We start from the raw sequence: 25,110 nt of genomic DNA on the forward strand, positions 1-25,110 counted from the left end.
AAACTTATATTCAACAGCATGATTCTTTAAAAAAATCATTGCTTACATTAAAAATGACTGGGCTTACCTACAGAAAAAAAGTTTTAAAGTATAATAACTTCTCTTTTTTGATCTAAGTATGAACATGTGTAATAAATAGTTTGGAAATTACCATGGATATTTACTTAATTCTAAATGATTAACTTTGCAGTGGTGGTTTGAATCCATGTTTTTCCCTTATGAAACCCCAATTTTCTATAGTAATAAACAAAAAAGATATTCAAAAAAGCGAAAAAATATCTGTAAGTGCTGCAAACTGGAAATCTACTATGAGTCCAGAGTTTAGCCTTTAGGAAGGAAAAATAATCCCACAGGGAATTAGGAAGAATCCCTGGAAACCTAGAAACTCAAAGAGATAGAAATTAGTAGCAAAAGGCACATCCCAAGGCTTTGGGCAGTGAAAAAGTTGCTAACATCAGAATGTCTCATTACTCCTAGCTGATAGTTAGAGGGGTCAGTATGCTAAATAGAAGGGGGAGGTCAACAGGATAGTGACAATAAACTCATAGATGACAAACTCATACTTATGGATAAGCACCAGGTAGGGAAAGGGGAGAGAACTGCAGCTAACTCTGGACTTGCCTGAAACACAGAAATATAAATTTCTTAGGTAGAGAAATTCTTTTCCATGTGCTATGGTTGCTCCCTATGTATTTTATGCAGGCCACTGCATCTTCGTACTAACAACCTAAAGTGTGTCCCCCCATCTTTCTCCAAACTCACATGCACAGGGCAATATTTATTTTACAAATATTAAACCATTACATATCACTTCTCAGCCTTTTGGCTAAGATCAAGTGTTATATCTGTTCTTATCAGTTTAATATCTGATATGTCCTAAAAAATAAATAAAATAAACCATTACATATAAAATCCAGTGGATCCTGATTTTCTCAATCAAGTAGAATTCAGAATTTAAGCTAAGGCAGGTATAGCCAGAATCCTACTAATGTTTTCTTTTTTTCTGAATTACTCACAAAGTAGAGACATTTATTACCCAGTTTGACATGGTTGTTTTTTTTGTTTTTTTTTGACTAGCAAGACAAGGTTAGCTGTTGCTGGTGGAATCTCTACATAAACAAAAAAGTATATATGTTCCAGCGTTGGATTGTTTAAAATCCTGCAGTTAAAAAACCAGAGTAACTGACAATATTATTCACTTGCCAACTCTGGGTATAAACTTGCCCTTATTTATAATATACTTGCATGTGCCCTAGATATGTCAAAGCTAACTGAGATTTAGGTGTAATTTTTACAATTTCCTTCCAATTATTTACCTATATAATTCAAATGTTCTAACTTGCATTTTTTAAAAACAGATATAGAATGTAAATACTAGAAAGAAATCAGCCACACATAAAACTATATTTAGTCATTCTCTACAACCTTGAAAATGAGAATCAAATTTGGAAGACTTGTATTACTGAACTTCAAGACTTTTGATAAAGCTATAGTAATCAATACAGTGTTGTATTGGCATGAGGATAAACAAATAGATTAATTAATCTCATAATGGAGAGTCCAAAAATAGACACAAAGCTATATGAACAATTGTTTTTCAATTAAGGCACCAAAACAATTGAGTGGGGAAAGGAAAGTCTTCACTACAAATGAAGAACAACTGAATATTCAAGTGGAAAAAGATAAAATTTCACCTTGGCCTCATACCATATATAATAATTATTTCAAGATCATAGACCTCAACATAAGAGCTTAAACTGTAAAGCCTTTGTAATAAATCACAGGAAAATATAGTTATAATCTAGGAAAGAAAAAGATTTCATAGGTGAAAGAAAGCAAAAAATATAAAAGTTTTAAAAGATACTATTTTCATCAAAATTAAAAATTTTCTGTTCATTAAGAGATACTGTTTATAAATGAAAGGCAAGCCACAGATTGGGAGAAAATGTTGTGAAACACAAATATGACAAAAAACTTCTTCCCTGAAAGTATAAATAACTCTGTCAAATAAATGACACCAATATCCCCATTTTTTAAAAGGGCAAAACACTATAGACACCTCACATATGAAGACCTCTGAACAGACAACTAGTAACAAAAAAAGTGCTTAACACCATTAGTCATGAGGGAAATGCAAATTAAAACCATAATGAGATGCCACTATACACCCAATAGAATGGCTGAAATTTAATACACTGACATCACTAAATGCTGGCAAGGATACAAACATGTAGACAGCAGAACACTCCATACATTTTTGGTGGAAATGTGAAATGTTACAACATCTTTGGGAAAAGGTCTGACAATTTTCTCCACATTAAATATAGTCCTATCTAATGACTCATTGATTCCACTCTTAGGTATTTAAGTAAAAGAAGTGAAAACATAGTTCAAAAAATATTTATAGATGAATGTTTATAACTTATTTATTCATAATATTGAGATGTCGAAACTCAACAAGGGGTCTAAAATTCTCATATCTGATCTCCTTTTCCATGTCTTTACTTTTGGGTCTGGTTTCTAGGAAAGTTCTCATCTTTAAACTCTTCCAGTGAAATTTTTTTTTTTTTTTTTTTTTTTTTTTTTTTTTTTTGAGACAGAGTCTCGCTTTGTTGCCCAGGCTAGAATGAGTGCCGTGGCGTCAGCCTAGCTCACAGCAACCTCAAACTCCTGGGCTCAAGCAATCCTCCTGCCTCAGCCTCCCAAGTAGCTGGGACTACAGGCATTCGCCACCATGCCCGGTTAATTTTTTTTTTTTTGTATATATTAGTTGGCCAATTAATTTCTTTCTATTTATAGTAGAGACGGGGTCTCGCTCTTGCTCAGGCTGGTTTCGAACTCCTGACCTCGAGCAATCCGCCCGCCTCGGCCTCCCAGAGAGCTAGGATTACAGGCTTGAGCCACCGCACCCAGCCTCTAGTGAAATTTTTATTTCTCTAATATATTTTTTTATTTCTAAGAGCCTTTTCTTGTTATTCCAATATTCCTTTTTATAACTTTCTGTGTTTTTTATAAGGTTATAAATGCTAAGCCATATGTGGATACAAATTATATATTATTTTCATATGAAGAAATAACTCAAATGTTCATCTGGACATAAGTGAATAAACAAACACAGCTGTGGTATATTATTGCTATAGAATACTACTTAACAATAAAGAGTGAAAACACTGATACAACAAGGTGGGATCTCATAGACATTATACTGAGTGAAATAAGGCAGTCCAAGCACACTGCATGATTACATTTATCTGAAGTTCCAAAAGAGGAAAAATTAATTGTAGATGGAAAACAAAGTGGTTACGTCACTTGTAGTGGGTGAGGATTGAGTGTCTTGGAAGGGACATAAGAGAACTTTCTAGGATAATGGGCATATTTTATATCTTGGTAGGTTATGGGTTATATTTCTGCATTTCCATTTCAATGAAATTTTACCTTAAAAATTATAAAAAATAATCCAGTGGACATATGCATATAGATAAAGCAGGAATTAAAAAAATAAACTACTAGATAATTGTTTAAGCTGAGTAGTGGATACACTATTCTGTTTGCTTCTCATATGTTTCATTTTTCCACAATAAAAAGTAGAAAAAGAAAGTCTTGACAGTTTTCTCACACAGAGAATTACATTTACAAAATGAATCCTCTAACCTAATTATAGGCAATGCCTACATAATACACATCTATGGGAAAAGAAAACTGTTTCAAAAATTTTTAATAATTCTCTATTTTTCAAAATTTTATATGCTATGTTTTAACTGCAGGGAAAAAAATAGGCTCAAAAAGAAGCATTGCAAACTAGACTGTGCTATAACACTATGACAGCCACTTCTTATGCTGGAATGTGTACTTGTTGAAATGGCCACATTTCAGATGTAGTTAAAAAACTAATTTTCTAATATAGAAAAAAAAACATACAAAATTATATTCCAGAAAAAAAATCACAGGTAAATACGGTTTAATTTTTACAGATTAATATGGAAAATAATAGTAGAATTAGGAAAAGAGCAATTTTTCTGAAAAGGACATATATATGGTAGTAAACAACTCATTTTCTAAATTACAATAGAAATATTTTTCATACTAATTCATAGTTTATAAAAAAACAAAAGTTACATGCTTTAATGACATAAATATGCAAATTTAATTAAAATGAATATTTTTGTCCTTTTCACGTTTAGAAATTTTCTCTAATCCTATCCTAGTCAGTTTTATAATTTCCTTAACCTAATTATTTTTATTCTCTTTTCTTATCATTATTCTCCCACATATGCTATCACGTTTATTTCTAGAATCTCAGTTGTTATTTTACCATTATAAATTTTGCCCTATCATTTAATAATGTTTTCTTTTTAACAAGCTTTATAATCGACTATAATAGATTCTTTGGCAATGATTTCAAATTACATAGTGCCTTTCTTTATTCTAGATGGTATATATGCATTCACTTAACAATTTGCTGCATCCACATTTTTTTATTTCAGCATATTACGAGGGTACAAACGTTTAGGTTCCATATATTGCCTTTGCCCCACCCGAGTCAGAGCTTCAAGTGTGTCCATCCCCCAGACAGTGTGCACCACACCCATTAGGTGTGAATATACCCATCCCCTCGTCCCCCCTCCCACCTGTCTGACACCCGATGAATGTTACTACTCTATGTGCACATAAGTGTTGACCAGTTAATACCAATTTGATGGTGAGTACATATGGTACTTGTTTTTCCATTCTTGTGATACTTCACTTAGTAGAATGGGTTCTGGTGCTATCCAGGATAATATAAGAGGTGCTATATCGCCGTTGCTTTTTGTGGCTGGGTAGAACTCCACGGTATACATTTACCACATTTTATTAATACACTCATGTACTGATGGGCATTTGGGTCGTTTCCACATTTTTGCAATTGTGAATTGTGCTGCTATAAACATTCAAGTACAGATGTCTTTTTTTACAGAATTTTTTTTTTTTTTCTTTTGGGTAGATGCCCAGTAATAGGATTACTGGATTGAACAGTAATTCTACCTTTAGTTCTTTGAGGTATCTCCATGTTACTTTCCACAGAAGTCCACATTTAATCTTGTTTCAAATGAGCACTCCTTTGTAAATGCATAGTAATAAAAATTCCCATTTTCCTTTATTCTGTGTTAAACAATTGTTTAAAAGCAGATCATAATTACATATGAGTCTCTTGACTGCACTCTCTGAGTCAGTTTATAGAATGATGCCTTCAACATATCCAAATCTAATGTACTCAATTCACTACCTTGTCAATCTGAACTGAAATCCATAAACCAAATTTGCAGTTAAGACAAAACAATCAAAAGTAGGGCAAATTTAACTTACAATCAAGCCTATCTTTGAGATCCATAATGACACCTAGACTATGTTCCAGAAAAGAAATGAACAGAAAAGGATGACAAATCTATTTTTTCTTCAAAACTGTAGCATTTTTTTTTTTTTGAGATATCACCATCTCACTTCCAAAGCAAAATCCACACAAAATTGTAATGTCAATTTGTAGTAAATGAATCTTGGGCTAATTTTAATGTTCAGTTACCAGTGTGTAACTCCCAAATATACCCCTTTTTAATTAAAATAGTGATTGTTTGTAGTTTTCTACCATTAACTCCCCTGTTATGAATGATATATATAGATAGTCACCAAAAATCTCAGGATTAGAAAAGATTTGGAAGGTCTTAAGTACAATGACTATGAAGGCTTTCCATTTACAACTTTCCTCATTTCTCCCAACACTTATTATTGTGAGTACAAATCTGCTTTGCCATCAATGGGCATGTTTGGAGTAATTATCTGCTGGACCAAGGCTAATGAATTTAAATATAGATTCAAGACTAAATCGCATAGCACTTATGCATGAAATTTAAACAAAGCCATTGGAAATTTCCAAATGTTGATCTAGCTATTCACAGCCCATGAGTTGTTTTTGACAGCTCCTGTAGATCCACTTTTACAAACTCTGCATGCAGTCTTGACAGTGCTCACCACTCACATAAGGTTACCATGAGCATAAAGTCCCATGTTTCCTTCTACCAATCCAATTGTTTATCTTGCTGTCCAATGTTACTCACATGAGGCTTTAATTACCAGGATACATTTTGGTGACTAGGACACTCATTTTATAGACAACACTGAAGCGTTTATATTGAAGCTAGTTTTTGAGCTTATAAACTCAAGAGCCCTTTTAGTCTACTAATTAAGTCTATCTTTTGGTTCTTATTCCAGAGATTTTAATGCTACAGGCACAATATCCATATATTGACTGGTAATACAAGCAAGGAAAATAGATCCTCTTTTGTCAGCTTTATCATTTTTCCTCAATTCATCATTAAGTATTAATGCAAAAGTCATATAATAATACAAGGCCATCGCAATGAAAATTAACCATTATTCCCATCACCACTTCCTTCTCCTATCCTTCCCTACTCCTAATTCTACACATCAGAAGCAATAATTTTTTAACTTGGCTATGTTTCCCTTTAAAGATGATTTTCTTCATGTTGTGAAATATGATACATTTGCAGCTCTTTCTTTATGTATCAAATTTATATATTCTCCATTTTCTTTTTTTTTTAATTTCAGCATATTATGGAGTTACAAATTTTAACGTTTCAAATAATTACCTTTCCCCTCTCCCCCCACAAGTCTGAGCTTCCAGCATGACCATCCCCCAGATGGTGCACATCTCACTCATTATGTATGTATATACCCACCCCCCTCCCCCTCCCACCTGCCCAGTACCCAATTACTGTAGTTCCTATATGTCCACTTAAGTGCTGCTCAGTTAATACCAGTTTGCTGGAGAATATATCTGGTGCTTGTTTTTCCATTCTTGGGATACTTCACTTAGTAGTATGGGTTCCAGCTCTAACCAGGAAAATACAAGGTGTGCTATATCACCATTGTTTCTTAGAGCTGAATAGTACTCCATGGTATAAATATACTACACTTTATTAATCCACTCATGGATTGATAGGCACTTGGGTTGTTTCCACAGCTTTGCAATTATGAATTGTGCTACTATGAACATTTGAGTGCAGGTATCTTTTTTGTAGAGTGCCATTGTATCTTTTGGGTAGATGCCCAGTAATGGGATTGCTGGATCAAATGGTAGATCCACTTATATCGCTTTAAGGTATCTCCAAATTGCTTTCCACAGAGGTTGAACTAGTTTGCAGTCCCACTAGCAGTGTAGGAATGTTCCTATCTCTCCACATCTACGCCAGCATTTATTGTTTGGAAACTTTTTGATAAAGGCCATTCTCCCTGGGGTTAAGTGATATCTCATTGTGGTTTTGATTTGCATTTCCCTGATGATTAGAGATGTTGAGCATTTTTTCATATGTTTGTTGGCCATTCTTCTGTCTTCTTTAGAAAAGTTTCTGTTCATGTCCTTTACCCACTACTTGATAGCGTTGTTTGATTTTTTTCTTGCTGTTTTTCGTGAGTTCTAAGTTGATTCTAGTTATCAGCCCCTTATCAGATGTGTAGGATGCGAAAATTGTCTCCTATTCTGTAGGTTGTCTGTTTACTTTCATGACTATTTCTTTGGCTGTGCAGAAGCTTTTTAGTTTGATCATGTCCCATTTATTTATTTTTATTGCTGTTGTGATTGCCTTTGGGGTCTTCTTCATAAATTCTTTGCCTGCCTAAGCCGATGTCTAGGAGAATGTTTCCAACATTTTCCTCTAGAATTCTAATAGTTTCATACCTTAGGTTTAAGTCTGTTATCCAACGTGAGTTGATTTTTGTGAGAGGTGAAAGGTGTGGATCCTGCTTTAGCTTTCTACAAGTGGCTATCCAGTTTTCCCAGCACCATTTATTGAAAAGGGATTATTTTCCCCAGTGTATATTTTTGTCTGCTTTGTCAAAGATTAGATGACTATATGAAGATGGTTTTATATCAAGATTCTCAGATCTATTCCACTAGTCGATATTCCTGTTTTTGTGTCAATACCAGATTGATTTAATTACTACAGATTTGTAGTATAGTTTTATATCTGGCATATTAATACCTCCCATTTTGTTTTTATTGTCTAGAAGTGCTTTTGATATGCAGGGTCTTCTCTGTTTCCAAATGAAGCATAAAATTATTTTGTCTGTATCTGTGAAGAACGATGATGGGATTTTAATAGGTAGTGCATTGAATCTGTGGATCAGATTTGGGTAGTATAGACATTTTAATGATGTTGAGTCTGATGACCCACGAGCATGGTATGGATTTCCATCTGTTTACATCCTCTGCTATTTCCTTCCTCAGTGTTTCATAGTTCTCCCTGTAGAGGTCTTTTACCTCCTCAGTTAAGTATATTCCTAACTTTAAAGAATATATTTAAACCTCCATTTATAGTTACATCCACTTTAAGACAAACAAACAAAACTCTTGATTCATTATTTGGTTACAACAGGAAGAAAACCACCTTAAAAACTAAAAATAGCAAAAAATGTAAAAATCATTGCTTCTGAATGTAGAATTAGGTGGAGAAGGATGGTGGGAAAGATGGCTAATTTTTATAATGAAGCTTTCAATATGAATGCATGACATTGCACTTAGGGATAAGTGAAGAAAACAATACAATAAAGATTTGAGAAAAGGATCTATTTTCCTTACTCTTATTATCAGTCAATACATGAATATTTTCTACATTACAGTGTTTGTAGCTTCATTTGGTATCTGCACAAACCCTCTCCATTTGGCATTCACTGCCCAAATTCTTTCAACTATACCTTTACATACATATATCAATATAGGAAATATTTAACTTCTTGGTATTCAAAGTATTTATTCAAAGTCTTTCACAGATTCTAAAGTTCCAATCTAATAAATAAAAATTACAGTATTAAAGGTATGAAATATTGTTTACTATGGAGTCAGGTAATGTGTACCATAACATTCCATTTTAGTCATTCTATGTTTTGATTCACTTCATAGTCACATCCAGCCTTTCTAGTATATTGCCTTGCTAATCCCTACATTGCATCCACTATTTCTGATTACTTTTTGTTGTTATTTTGAAGGTGGTGGTTGTTTAGAGGAGAAGAATCACTTATCTTTTTCACCGTACCTCTGATGTCTTCCATCTTCTTTATCATTCTATCTTTCTGTACTCATTTGGGCCTTTTCTATCTTGTTTGGACTACACCTCCGGGATACAACATTTTTGTCTTTTCCTGCAGCATCTGTCATCCTTTATGTCTTTGTTTTCACTCCTTTAACACATCATCAAGATTTTGAACCTCTCAGTTCATCTCCTCCCTCATCAGGAGGCCTCGCTTCAAGAGTTTCAGCCTGGGCTCTAGGTCTGGTGCACAGCTATTATCCAGGGCTACTTCTTACTGCTCTATTTGGGTGATCCATGGTTTACTGTACTTTGTGTCTTTCTTCTCATTGAGGGAATCTTCTTTCATTTTACTGGAATGCAATACCTAAGGAAAGGTACAGATAAACTTTCTGAGTCCTTGAATGTGTGAAAATACTTAATTTTGCTTTTACACATCATTGATAATTTGACTGGCTAAAGTATGCTAGGTTTCAAGTTCTTTTTACTTAAAACTTTAAAAGCATCATGCCCTCATCTTCTTGAGTGCTGAAGAGATGCCTAAAGCCAGTTCAGTCTTCTGTGTATTATTTTCTCTTATGAAAGGTTTTAGAATCCTCTATATTTGGATTCTGAAATTTCTCTTAGATGTCTAAGTTTAGGTCTTTTTTCATGTATAGAGAGACCTTTCTCATATCAAGATGTGTGATGCCCTTCAGTTCTAGGAATTTAGTTTAAAATGTATCCTTTTGGTAACATTTTCCACTCCATTTTGTCAGCTCTCTTCTGGAAATTTGATCAGTTGGAAGTTGAACTTCTTAGACTGATCTGTTTCATATCTTCAGGGAGCTTTTTTAAGTCTTCCAACACTTACAAGATTTTTAAAATATATATTTGAATTCATATTTTCAATTTCTAAGAGTTCTTTCAGCTCTCTTATTCCTTTCATTGCATTTTTCTTTATATTCTGTGGGCAGAATGCAATGTATTCTTAAATTCTTGTAGGCTTATCAATAAAAGTGAAGAATAGGGAGGAAAAGTTGTTTAATTCTGTTACTTCCAGGGCCAATTTTTCTTCTGACTTTCCTCTAATGTTTAATGAATGTTTACAATCTCTCCATAATTTAAAATAAGGGGAAAGAAAAGTTGCTTGAACTATCTCTGTCCATGGGCTGCATTTGGTAACTTTAGGCTCATTTTCGTATGACTAGCCAAGGAGTAGCCACCTTGCTGGGGGACCCTTTAAAGGGTAAATATATGTGGCAAACTGAGTAAAAGGTTCTCCATGGATGTCCACATGCTAATCCCCCTAAACTGTGAATATGTGAGGCTACATGACAAAGGGGGATTAAGGTTGCAGGTGGCATTAAGATCGCTAATCAACTAACATTAAGAAGAGGAGGTTATCCTAGTTTGTTCCAGTGGAACTAGTGTAATCACAAGAGTACTTAAAAGTGGAAGAGAGACTTGGAAGAGGACCAAAGACTCTGCCCAAAATTGCTGGCTTGAATAATGGAGGGAGAGGCCCACAAGCCAACGAAAGTGAGCAGCCTATCCACGCTGGAAAAGGCAAGGGAATGGATGCTCCCCGAAAGCCTCCAGAAAGAAATACAGCTCTGTTGACATCCTGGTTTTAGCCCACTGGGACCTGTGCTGGGTTTCTAATATACAGAACTGTAAGATATTAAATCTTCACTGTTTTTAAATCACTCAGTGTGTGGTAATTAGAAACTTAATACAAATTTTGGTACTGAGAGTGGGATGCTACTATATAACAAAATAACCTAAAAAGATATTTGTTAAAATTATTTAGTTATTAAAGTTAAGTGATTAAAGTTATCTTGTGGAAGTGGCTTTAGAATTGGGTAGTAAGCAGAGGCTATAAGAAATTTGAGAAGCATGATTTAAAAAATCTTGGAGTGATTTCAATAGACCCTTAATAAAAATATGGATGATAATGATTCTGCTATGAAGGACTCACAGGGAAGTGAGGAAAAGGATAGAGAAGACATATATCACTGGTGTGCAGTTTGTTAGGGACCAGGCTACAGAGCTCTGCTGCCACCCCTGTCCATGGAAAAATTGAAACATAGGAAGGTGGTGAGGAGGCCACACAGCAGAAGGTGAGCGAATCTGGATTTACAGCCACTCCCAAACTTCCAATCTCTCACATCACTACCTGAGCTCTGCCTTCCCCACCTCCTGCCCCGCCCCACTCTTGCCCCGCCCGTGCCCCCCCCCCCCTGCCGGCCCATCTCCACCCAGCCATGGAAAAATTGTCTGGAAAAGATTGGGGACCACTGATTTAGAGAGTACCTAAACCAGGAGACTGCAGGTAGAAGTATAAACACTAAAGGCAGTGAGAGCTAGTGAAGGCTCAGAGGAAATGAACAGCACATTATTGAAAACTTTCGACTCTTTTATTATTTATTTATATTACATTTTCTTTATATTATACAATGTATTCCTATTAATTAAACATGTGGGGGAGAGGGAAGGTTGGTTGTTTGGTTAGTTTTGCTTCTTTGCGTTTTTGTTTACTTATATCATTCTTTCATTACTTTCCAGACTTTCCTCAACTGTCTGGGCAAGTGAATCCTGATCGTTTTGATATAGTGTTTTAGTGGAATTGTGTCTTATAGTTATGTGGAAAGCAGAATTTGTAAATAATAAACTTGAATATTTAGTTGAGTGTTGAACTGAATAGGTTTCTTCTTGCTGGTCATCATAAAATGCAAAACAAAAGAGATAAAATGAGGGAAGAACAGTTAAACAAAAAGAAACCAGGACTTAACACTTTGGAAAATTCTTTGTCTACCCTGATTGCAAAAGACAGTAAAATTTAGAGATTCATTCTCAGAAAAATGTGCTTTAGAGAAAAAATTGAGGGTGTGACTGAAAATCTTTTCCCTATACCTTAGAGAATCACTAGGTCAGAGTATTCAGTCACAGAAAAGTCTCTTTGAGAAGATTAAGCTTGTGATTAATAGAGCCACTCAACCATCTAAACAGAAAGGCTTATCCAGGAAAGATCAGGGAGGAGGATCCTCTGGCTTATCGAAGTAAATCCCAAGATGTATGTAAAATACCCACAAGGTTCTTGAGAATGTTAGCCAGCAGAATATTGACAGCTGGGGCAGAAAGGTGTAGAGAGAGGATAAAATGGAAAAAGGTTATTCATTTTATTAGTAGTAGTAGGGCTACACTGCAAATTGTCCTGAAACCTAGTAATGAATAAACCTAATTTATTCATTGACCTATGTCTTTAGATCTAGGTTCAATATTTTTGGCAAAAATGCTTCATAGGTGGTGTAGCAGCAACTGATAATTATTGCTTATACCCATTAATTCCCTAGGAGTTGCAAAGCAGTATGATATTCTGATTTTAACATTTCTTCATTTCCTGGTTTTATTATTTATTGCTGCTAAGAAATAACTTTCAAAAATTTAAAATTATGACATGCAAATTTAACACACACATGTATAAGATTTCACTCAACTCATTAATTAATGAAGAAAATTGTAAAATATTGAGTTATTCAAAGTACATTTTGAAGTCCTAGCACTTTATTATAAATTTAATAAAAGAATGTTAGAGTCGGTCCTTGTTAAAAATGGCGGACTAGGGATGACCTCCTTGCTCTCTGTTCTTGGAGTGGGAGGTGAAGAAGGCGGCCTAAATTACTCGAATGGGTAGTTCTCCCACAGGATCAGCTTCACAGAATTGCAGGGAAGCTTTGAGGGGCAGCAGTGCCAGGAAAAGGAATAAAGTGACTCAGTGGATTTATTGTGAAGTTCTGAGAATCTGAGTGGTACTGTGGAGATTACAGTGTAAGCTGGCCACGCTTAGTGGCCAGCCAAACAGCTGTGTGATCCTTCCCACAGGGGGACGACTTCTCCTTCACTGACCTCCAAGCCCACGCAAGCAGGGAAATGCCTGAAGACAGCGTGAAGAGGTAACACGGATGGGCAGGCAGGTTGGAGAGGAGGCAGGAGCAGAATGTAATTTGAAATCTCCAGGGCACGGTGTAAGGTTGCCTTTCTTGGGAGATCTATAAACACCAGCAGCTTATGCCTCGCTTGTGAAGGGACAGAAAAGTGAGACAGATTGCTCATTTGACTGAGTTGCCCAGTGGACTCAGGCGACGGCCCAAGCCCTATAAGGGAGGGAGTGGAAGAGGGGAGTGAGAGGCATCCTCCAGGACCCTCCTGGGATCTCCAGTGGCCCAAGCCCCGCCGCCACCGAGGACGCGCAGATAGTTTCACCCCTCGCTGGAACTTGTCCGCAGTTCCCAGCCCCTTGAGTTTTGCCGGTGAAGGGACAGAAGCAAGGTGAGAGCCATTCTCCACAGACCCTCCCCAGAGGCTCCAGCAGCCCAAACAGCGCCGCTTCCGGGGACGCCCCAATAGTCTTCACTCCTTGGTGGAACTTGTCCGTGGTTCCCAGCCCCTTGAACTCTCTCCATGAAGGGACAGAAGGCGGGATGAGAGCCAAACTCTGCGGACCCTCCACAGGGGCCTCCAGCGTCTCACGCCTCACCTCCGCAGAGACGCGAGATAGTGTTCACCCCTCGGTGGAACTTGTCCGTGGTTCCCAGCCCCTTGAACTCTCCTGGTTAAGGGACAGAAGGTGGGGTGAGAGCCAAACTCTGCGGACCCTCCACAGGGATCTCCAGTGTGTCACGCCTCACCGCCACGGGGACACACAGATCGTTTTTGCCCCTCTGCGGAACTTGTCCACAGTTCCCAGCCGCTTGAGCTCTGCTGGTGAAAGGACAGAAGGCAAGGTGAGAGCCATCCTCTGCAGACCCACCACAGGGGTCTCCAGCATCCCATGCCCTACCGCCGCAAGGACATACAAATAGTTTTCGCCCCTCCGTGGAACTTGTTTGTGGTTCCCAGCTGCTTGAACTCTCCCAGTGAAGGGACAAAAGGTGGGGTGAGAACCACCCTCCATGGACCCTCCCCAGAGGTCTCCAGAGTCCCACGCCTCGCAGATGTGGGGACACGCGGATAGTGTTCACCCCCTCGGCAGATCTTGTCCGCAGTTCTCAGCCGCTTGAACTCTCCTGGTGAAGGGACAGAAGGCAGGGTGATAGCCATCCTCCGTGGACCCTCCCCAATGGTTTCCAGTAGCCCAAGACCCACCAACAGGGCGCGGAAAGTTTTCACCCCTCAGTGGAACTTGTCTGCGGCCCCCAGCTGCTTGAGCTCTGCCCGGGAAGGGGCATAAGAGGGGGCTAGTGCCATCCTCTGTGGATCCTCCCCAGGGGTCTGCAGCGACTAAATCTCCACTAGTGACAAATGGAAAACGGACAGTCTTCACCCCTCAGTGGAGATTCTCAGTGGTACCTGGCAGCTCAAGCACAGCTGATTTCAGCTCATAATCCATTCCCTGCATCTCCAATCCTCAATAAAGCATCCAGATGAGAAAGAACCAGTGAAAGTTTACAGGAAACATGAAGGACCAGAGAGAAAAGTCACCTCCAAAGTAAAATACTCATTCTCCATCATCTGACACCAACTTACATGATATGAGTAAACTGACAGAGGAAGATTTCCAAATATGGATGCTACAAAACTGAATGGAATTGAAGAGAAAATAGAATCACAACATAGAGAAACCACAAGAACAATACAAGAAATGAATGAAAGATTCTCCAAAGAAATTGAGACTATCAAGAAAAATCAAACAGAAATTCTGGCAATGAAGGAAACAATCAAGGATCTCCATAATTCAGTGAAAAGCCTAAAGAACAGAATGGACCATGCAGAAGAAAGAATCTCAGAACTTGAAGATTATGCCTATGCTCTAAACAAATCAGAGGAAGAAAGGGGACACGGAAATAAGAAACAAGACCAAAGTTTACAGGAAGTGTGGGATTATGTTAAAAAACCAAATATCAGATTGATTGGGACTCCAGAAGGGGAAGAGGAACATTCTCAAGGGCTGGAAAACTTATTTCACGGAACACTGGAGGAAAATATGCTAGGCCTGGCAAGAAATCTTGATATCCAAATACAAGAAGCACACAGAACTCCTGGGAGACTCAATGTGAAAAGGCAATCACCTCGCCACGTGTTTTTTAGGCTGACCAAAGTAAATGTGAAAGAAACAATTCTCCGTGCAGCGAGACGAAAGCAGCAAATGACCTATAAAGGTAAGCCTATCAGACTAACAGCTGACTTCTCATGTGAAACCTTACAAGCCAGGAGGGATTGGGTGCCTATCCTTAACCTTCTAAAACAGAACAAAGCCCAACCTAGAATTCTTTATCCAGCAAAATTAAGTTTCATCTATGAGGGAGAAAGAAAGTCTTTCTCAGACAAACAATCACTGAAGGAATTTGCAAAGACCAGACCATCCCTTCAGGAAGTTCTTAGACCCAAATTTCTAACCGAACAGGGCAGTAGACACTCCTCAAGGTGAAATTGTCAAAGAATTAAAGTTTAGAGCTCGAACTAAATGATGGCCCAAGGAGTAAGACAAAGCAACAAGATTCCACCCAACAATATGAATGGTAATCTTCCTCCAATTTCAATCCTCTCAATAAATGTAAACAGCTTAAACTGTCGTCTGAAGAGACATAGACTGGCAGAGTGGATAAAAATGCACAAGCCTAGCATCTGCTGTCTACAGGAAACACATCTAACCCACAAAGATGCCCGCCAGCTGAAGGTCAAGGGTTGGAAAACTATCATCCAGTCAAATGGAAGTCAACAGAAAGCTGGAGTAGCTATACTATTTGCAGATAATATAAGCTTTAAAATAGCAAAAGTTAAAAAGGATAAAGATGGCCATTATATAATGGTGAAAGGGAAGATCCAACAAGAATATTTAACAACAAAAAAAAAAAGAATATTTAACAATTCTTAATATCTATGCACCCAATACAGGAGCACCCAATTACTTAAAGCAAACCTTGTCTAATATAAACACCTTGTTACATAACACTACCATAGTAGCAGGGGACTTCAACACCCCATTAAATGATCTGGATAGATCCTCCAAACAGAAAATAAGCAAAGAAATAATGGACCTGAATAAAGCCCTTGATCAAAAAGGTCTGACAGACCTCTATAGAGCATTCCATCCAAACAAACTTGAATCTACATTCTTTTCAGCAGCCCATGGATCCTACTCCAAAATTGATCACATCCTAGGCCACAAATCAGATCTCAAAAAATTCAAGAAAATAGAAATTATACCTTGTATCTTCTCTGACCATAATGGTATAAAATTACAGTTCAATTCCTATAGAAACACTCAACCCCTCACAAAATCTTGGAAACTAAACAATCTATTATTGAAAAATTATTGGGTAAAGGAAGAAATTCAGAGGGAAATTGAGAATTTCTTCGAACAAAATGATAACGGTGATACCTCTTACCAAAAACTGTGGGATACAGCAAAAGATTACCCGAGAGGAAAACTAATAGCAATTAACGCTCACATCCAAAAAACAGAAAGCTTAGATACTTACAACCTAATGAATAAGCTCAAGGAATTGGAAAAAGAAGAGCAAACAATTTCCAATCCTAATAGAAGAAAAGAAATAACAAAGATCAAAGCAGAACTGAATGAAATGGTGAACAAGAGAACTATACTAAAAATCAGCAAAACCAGAAGCTGGTTTTTTGAAAAGATAAACAAAATCGATGCCCCTCTTGCTAGATTGACAAGGACCCAAAGGGAAAAGACTGTAATAAACTCAATAAGAAATGAAAAAGGAGAGATCACAACAGATACCAAAGAAATACAAAACATTATATTTGACTATTATAAAAAAAAACTATATGCCCAAAAACTACAGAATGAAGATGAAATAGACAAATTCTTGGATTCATACAACTTCCCTAAGATCACACAGGAGGCAACAGAATTCCTAAACAGACCAATCTCAAGATCAGAAATTGAAGCAGTAATTAAAAACCTGCCCAAAGAGAAAAGTCCTGGGCCAGATGGCTACACTTCAGAGTTCTACCAAACATACAAAGAAATTGAAGCAGTAATTAAAAACCTGCCCAAAGGCAGGAGAGGGGTATTAAGGGCATTCAAGTGGGGGCAGATTAAATCAAACTCTCGTTCTTCACCGATGATATGATATTATACCTAGAAAACCCCATGGACTCTTCCAAGAGACTCCTAGACTTGATAACCTGATTTGGTAAAGTTTTAGGTTATAAAATGAATATACACAAGTCAGAAGCATTCATATATGCCAAGAACCATTAAGCAGAAACTCAAATCAAAAACGCAATACCCTTTGCTATAGCCCCAAAGAAAACTAAATATCTAGGAGTATACCTAATGAAAGATACAAAAGATTTATACAAAGAGAACTATGAAACACTAAAAACAGAAATTGCAGAAGATTTAAACAGATGGAAAAACCTACCTTGTTCATGGATTGGTAGAATCAATATAGTTAAAATGTCAATGTTACCTAAAGTGATCTACAGCATCAATGCAATCCCCATCAAAATACCATCATCATTCTTTACAGATCTAGAAAATATAATTTTTCACTTCGTATGGAACCAGAAAATACCTCGGATAGCCAAAGCCATCTTAAATAAAAAGAACAAACTGGGAGGCATCAGTCTTCCTGACTTCAAGTTGTACTATAAAGCAATAATAGTTAAATCAGCCTGGTACTGGCACAAGAACAGAAACATAGCTATCTGGAATAGATCTGAGATACCAGAGATGAAACCATCAGTATGTGGTAATCTAATCATTGATAAAACTAACAAAAATATACATTGGGGAAAAGAATCTCTCTTCAATAAATGGTGCTGGGGAAACTGGCTAGCTACATGCAGAAGAGCAAATCAGGATCCCTACCTCTCACCTCTCACAAAAATTCAATTGAGATGGATAACAGACTTAAACTTAAGGCATGAAACTTTAAGAATCCTAGAAGAAGATGTTGAGAAAACTCTATCAGACGTTGGCCTACGCAAAGAATTTTTGAGGAAGACCCCCAAGGCAATCACTGCAGCATCAAAAATAAACAAATGGGATCTGATCAAATTAAAAAGTTTCTGCACAGCCAAGGAAACCATCAGTAGAGCAAATAGACAACCCACAGAGTGGGAGAAAATATTTGCTCTCTACACCTCTGATAAAGGTATAATAACAAGAATCTATCTAGAACTTAAAAGAATTAACAAGAAAAAAATCAAACAATCCCATCAAGACATGGGTGACAGAAATGAAAAGAAACTTCTCCAAAGAAGACAGAATAATGGCATGCAAACATATAAAGAAATGCTCAACTTATCTAATTATTAGAGAAATGCACATCAAAACCACAATGAGATACCACCTAACCCCAGTAAGAATGGCCTATATCAAGAAATCCCAAAACAACAAATGCTGGCGAGGATGCAGAGAGACAGGAACACTCCTACACTGCTGGTGGGACTGCAAATTAGTGCAACCTTTGTGGAAAAGAATTTGGAGATACCTCAAACACCTAGAAATAGAAATACCATTTGACCCTGCAATAGCATTATTAGGCATCTACCCAAAAGAGCATAAGACATTCTATTATAAAGACATCTGCACACGAATGTTTATAGCAGCACAATTCACTATTGCACGATCATGGAAGCAGCCCAGGTGCCCATCAATTCATGAGTGGATAATTAAAATGTGGTATATGCTCACAATGTAATATTACTCAATCCTAAGAAATGACAGTGAGCTAGCACCATTTATGCTATCCCGGATTAAGCTTAAGCCTGTTATCCAAAGTGACGCAACACAAGACATGGAAAATGGGCTCCACATCTACTCGCCATCAAATTGGTACTGACTGATTTAAACTTCGATTTTCAAATGGTGGCAATACCCACCAGAGATTCGGTGGGGGGGGGGACCCAATCTTAGGGATGGGACGAACATTCTGGAGGGGGAGGGCATAACTCTAACCCTTCTTAGGGAGAGGCAAAGATATACAATGTAACCAAAATGTCAAAAAAAAATCAAAACAAAACTTTTTATCAGGTGGTGGGCAGGCAGGAGGGGGGAGGAGGAAAGGGGTGTATGCTTCCATAACGTGTGTGGTGCACACCACCAGGGGATTGGACACATCGGGGGAGGGAGGGGGCAGGGGCAATATTTGTAACCCTAATAATATTTGTACCCCCATAATATGATTAAATAAATGAATAAATAAAATTTAAAAAAATATAAAAAATAAAAATAAATAAAAATAGGAGTCTTAATATAAAAAAAAAAAACAATGTTAGAGTCAGTTTCCTAGATTATACACCAAACTGGTTGATGTTTTACCTTTGGGGTTATATTTTCCACTGGACAGAAACTATTTGCTTATCCACTACACAAAAATCCACAGGATAATATATAACTTCACTAAGCCTTGAATCTTTAATCAATAGTCTTAACATTACCTAACTTCATTTGTCTTCTTAAAGTCAACTTCCCCTTATCGGTCCATTGTTTTTTAATCACCAAGAGGTACAGTTCATATAAGAGAAAGGCAGGATAAATCACGGGTTCTTTCTCTCTATTCACCCATATCAAATACAATGAGTATTTTTAAAGTATCATATTATCTCATAGATTCTTAACATATTTGATGTGTTTCAACCCATTGTAATTAAACACCTCCCACACACACACACCTTCTTAAATAAATCAAAGCATAATGCTATGGTCTGAATGTTTGTGTCCCCTCGCCCCCACCAAAATGTATATGTTGAAATCCTAATCCCCAAGCACATGGTATGAAAAGTTGGGACCTTTGGAAGGTGATTAGGTCATCAGAGTGAACCCCTTGTAAAGGGAATTAATACCCTTATAAAAGAGACCCCAGAGAGATCCCTCATCTCTTCTGCCATGTAAGGTAACAATGAGAAGATGGACATCTATGAGGAAGTAGGCTTTAATCAGACACTGAATCTACTGGCACTCTGGTCTTGAACTAAATTTCTTTGTTTATAAGCCACCCGGTCTGTGGTATTTTGTTATAGCAACCCCAATGGACTAAGACACATATTAATCACAGTTGAAAGAGATTGAGAAAGAAAAGACTAGCAAAAGCTTAATGTAAAAAGAACCAATGCAAATTTTGCTAGTAAGAGGGATCTTCTAAGCCTCTAGTGTGCTTATGAAAACTATGATTCTGTGGAGGAATGGATATCATGTTGGAACACAACAAACAGAAACAATATCATGAAGAGGTTAAAATCAGAAATTCTCAGATCTTCTTTCAAATTTCACAGTAAAATTAAATGCAAAGCATTTGCCCTAGAAAATTGCATTTTTTTTTAAACAGAGTCTCACTGTGTTGCCTGGGCTAGAGTGCTGTGGCGTCAGCCTAGCTCACAGCAACCTCAAATTCCTGGGCTCAAGCCATCCTCCTGCCTTAGCCTCCCAAGTAGGTGGGACTACAGGCATATGCCACCATACCCAGCTAATATTTTCTATATATTTTTTAGTTGGTCAATTAATTTCTTTCTATTTTTAGTAGAGACGGGATCTCGCTCTTGCTCAGGCTGGTCACCAACTCCTGACCTTGAGCTATCCACCTGCCTCAGCCTCCCAGAGTGCTAGAATTACAGGCATGAGCCACCATGTCTGGCCAAAAATTGCATTCTTAACACTTGAATGGAAGCAAATTCTTCATGTACAGCTGTAAATATCAACTTTTTTATTAGTCGCCTTGGCACTTGTGTGCAGATAATTAAAACTTGTCTCATAAAATAAATCCCTGTTAGCTCTCTAAGCTTAAGTCTCTTAGGAAGAGACTTCACTAATGTAACATTGAATTAGATTTTGAAGCCAATCTTTCACACAACAATAGCTCATTTTGCAAAATAATTTGATTACAGAAATGTGGCACACACAAGCATTTTTGTAATGATTAGTGAATATCTTCATAAAAAGTGAGATTTCCACTGAGCTGAAAAATTTGTGTCATTTAAAACTCGAGACATTATGTTTACTGAATATTTTATTTAAGTAAATTAATCACTAGTTATTTTAAAATAAATATTTTAATGATATAGAGGCTTAAGAATTTTAAAGCCATGAAAAATAATCTAAAGTTGCTACCCTTACCTAAAATTCTTCTCTAAATTAATGCAATAGATAGAAATGTGTTTCCCAAAGTCATGTGGGCTCCAAAGTGCCTTTTTTTTTATTTCGGCATATTATGGGGGTACAGATTTTAAGGTTTCAATAAATGCCCATTTCCCCCCTCCCCCCCAAAAGTCTGAGTCTCCATCATGACCATCCCCCAGATGGTGCACATCTCACTCATTATGTATGTATATACCCGCCCCCCTCCCCCCTCCCACCTGCCCAATACCCTATTACTGTAGTACCTATGTGTCCACTTAGGTGCTACTCAGTTAATACCAGTTTGCTGGAGAATATATCTGGTGCTTGTTTTTCCATTCTTGGGATACTTCACTTAGTAGTATGGGTTCCAGCTCTAACCACGAAAATATGAGATGTGCTATGTCACCATTGTTTCTTAGAGCTGAATTGTAATCTATGGTATACATATACCACACTTTATTAATCCATTCTTGGATTGATGGGCACTTGGGCTGTTTCCACAGCCTTGCAATTATGAATTGTGCTGCTATAAACATTCGAGTGCAGGTGTCTTTTTTGTAGAGTGTCATTGGATCATTTGGGTAGATGCCCAGCAATGGGATTGCTGGATCAAATGGTAGATTCCCTTGTATCGCTTTAAGGTATCTCCATATTGCTTTCCACAGAGGTTGAACTAGTTTGCAGTCCCACAAAGTGCCTTTCTTATCCCTCCCTTTTTTAATTGTTTGGGATGATCTGATAGGCAGTGCCCCCCCTTTTTAAATCATTAAATTTATGAATTTTTCCTCAAAAGTCACTGAGATGTTTTCCTTGAGCTATTTTTTCCCTGATGCAGAAACTTCTACTTCTTGGAGTAAATAAGTTTTAACTTTCCTTCCTGACAGTTGCATTGGGGGATGGGGACAGTGTAGACAGACACTGTACATGATGTTACGCTGTGAAGCTACCAGTGTGTCCAATTCTTAATACAAGCTGTCTTGTGAGATGGTCACAGTGAGGTTCAGATGACTGAGGACAGCTGAAGTATGTGTAATTAAAATGCTGTTGTTATTTCAGGGACACACTTTTAATATATCTCTCGAAGATATTTAAATTTACATAAAATATGTATGTATGTACATACATATTTTAAATGTTAATAATTTATGCTGAAAGCCAGCATTTGTTTCTCAGAACCTTACAAAGCAGTCTATTCATTCTCACCCTGCAGTTCCTTCACTTGGCTCCAAAATATCACCATCTTCCAGAATTCCTTTTACCTCTTGAGCAATTCCTTCTCATTCTCCTTTGCAGGTTTCTCTTCATTTATTTAATCTCTCAATATTCAGCTGCTCCAAGCCTTAGTCTTTGGATCTCTTCTCTTCTGTTTGCTGTCTATACTCAATCACTTATTGATCACATCCCATATCAAGGCTTAAATACCATCACCACACAGATAACTTCCAATTTTGTATCACTAGCCTAGCTTCACTGAACTTCAAGAGACCATATCCAAATGGCAACTCCATTATTCAACTTTCCAAGGCCACAAATGCAAGTACCACCTAGATGTGTTTACACATCATTCCATATTCCACCCATCAGTAAATCTAGTAGGTTTTGACTTCAAAACAGGTTCATAATTCAACCTCTTCTCACCACCTCTGCTACCATCCCCCTGGAACAAGTCACCATTATCTGTCTCTAGAATGTTGTATGGCCTTCAATCTGGTGCATGAAGCCATTGTAGGGAGGAAATAGATGGCAAATATGAATAATTAAGAAGTATTTATCTGGCCGGGCCCGGTGGCTCACGCCTGTAATCCTAGCACTCTGGGAGGCCGAGGCAGGTGGATTGCTCGAGGTCTGGAGTTCGAAACCAGCCTGAGCAAGAGCGAGACCCCGTCTCTACTATAAATAGAAAGAAACTAATTGGCCAACTAATGTATATATATAAAATTAGCCGGGCATGGTGGCACATGCCTGTAGTCCCAGCTACTCAGGAGGCAGGAGGATTGCTTGAGCTCAGGAGTTTGAGGTTGCTGTGAGCTAGGCTGACGCCACGGCACTCACTCTAGCCTGGGCAACAAAGCGAGCCTCTGTCTCAAAAAAAAAAAAAAAAAAAAAGAAGTATTTATCTTTCTAGACTTAGGAAGTTTTTTTAAAAAGAAGTCTTTAATAAAGGTGCTATTTACAATGGTGTAAGCAGAAATCAGAAAATCCACAAGGGATAGTGTATTCCCCAGCGTTCACACTAACAGGGAGACATTACCATCTTCAGACCCAAGAAGTCCCGATAGGGCTTCTGGAAGAGACCTGAAAGGACAGCAGGAAAAGGGAATAAGGACACGAATTTTACTCTCCTTCCCAATCTCACTTGTTGGTGCCTCTCATTAGTTGAACATAATCAAGCCAGAGTTTAGAGAAGTCAATTAGTAGTTAATGTATTGTATATAGATCAGCTTTCTGAGGCTCAGAGCAGGAAGAAGGGATGGCAAGTGACCACCTTTGCTCTTACCCCTTGCTCCTGCCTTGCTTTTTGGTTAAAATCTATTTTTAGCACACAGTCAGAGTCGTTTTATTAAAACACAAGGCAGACCATGTCAGGTGACTGCTCAAAAGTTCCCTACGATTTTTCAATCTCTAGCCCCATAAAAGTCCTAGTCCTGAAAGTGGCTCCCGGCCCCACTTCCAGGCTCCTGCCACTCTGCTGCCTCATCCCATATCGTCCCCATAAGAGGGGACTCTTTATGCACTTTCCTTGAGCTCCTCCTGGCCCTATCCTGCTCCAGGGCTTTTTAATTTCCCTTCCTAATGCTTGCAGTTGTCTCCCTCCAATACTCCATGACATTGGCTTCAGGTGTCACTCACATGCCACCCACCTCTCTTCAATGCCTTTCCTGGCCATCTGTCTAAGTTACACCTGCCCTCACATTACTCCCTGCCTCCTTTCTCTCCAGAGAAAAATTCTACTGTCTATTCTATGTCTACCTTCTATTTTATTTTATATTGTATATTATATAACTTGAATATGTGTTTTATTTTATGTTTAGTCTAATATAAGCTTCATAAGTATGAGGATTGCTTTTTTCTTTGCTTCCCTGTTCTTTACCCCAGGACCCAGATCAGTGCTAACATGAAGTAGATTCTCAATAAATATTTGTTTAATCAATGAATACAACCATAAAAGGATAGAGTGTATCCCCTTTCCTAAGTATTTTCTAATGATAAAATACATGAAATCCTATGAGTGCTGCAGGAACCTGCACTTAAACAACCCATGCATCCTTCCCTCTACCTTACTCTCTGTGATTGCTAGATAAGGCAGCATGTGTAGCATTGCAGCCTATTGACTAATAATAATCAGGTATTTAAGCATAAAGTAGCAGGAGAAAGAAAGTTGACCCTGCCCATACAATTTCAATTAGCAGCAGTGAGATTTGCAATATCCTCTGGAAGGAGAACAGGCCCTTAGCTATTTAAATTCCATGTGTAGAGCTAACAGTAAACTGCCGGAGAGCATATCTGATGTGGGTGGTGATATAAAGCAGAATTAATGAGAAAAATGTGTTCCATCACTTCAAATATTATCATATGCTCCAGGGACTTACACTCTATCAGCAGCAAAGTCAAAAACAAGTTACAGTGCTTGGCACAGTGGTCTGTCTCCATTTAGCAAACCAATTTGCCTCCTCTTTGGGAATATGATCATGGAATTTATTTATCTTAAGTTGCTATATTATAAATGCTGCTCAAATAAACTCAAGTAATTTCAGTTTAGAAATGCAAGTAAGAGTGATGATGACCTAAGTGTGGTATTTAGGCTAAAGTAAAATCCTTTCTGCTTTACTTTCCCCATCTGCACAAAATTTTAAAAAATGTACAGAGACATTAGTTGTCCTCAAACAATATCAGAGTAGAAGAGATATTTCAGCATGTAATATCTCCTTTTGAAAATGTATCTCGGTTTGAAAATAT

The 25,110-nt window shown here is 37.6% G+C and overlaps 1 pseudogene; it reads left to right on the forward strand.

Annotated features, from left to right (window-relative positions):
* Window positions 1–806: 806 nt before the first annotated feature.
* Window positions 807–902, forward strand: LOC142874606 (uncharacterized; annotated as a pseudogene).
* The last annotated feature ends 24,208 nt before the right edge of the window (window positions 903–25,110 follow it).

The sequence above is a fragment of the Microcebus murinus genome, chromosome 12, assembly GCF_040939455.1.
Source record: "Microcebus murinus isolate Inina chromosome 12, M.murinus_Inina_mat1.0, whole genome shotgun sequence".
In the NCBI taxonomy this organism is placed as follows: Eukaryota; Metazoa; Chordata; class Mammalia; order Primates; family Cheirogaleidae; genus Microcebus; species Microcebus murinus.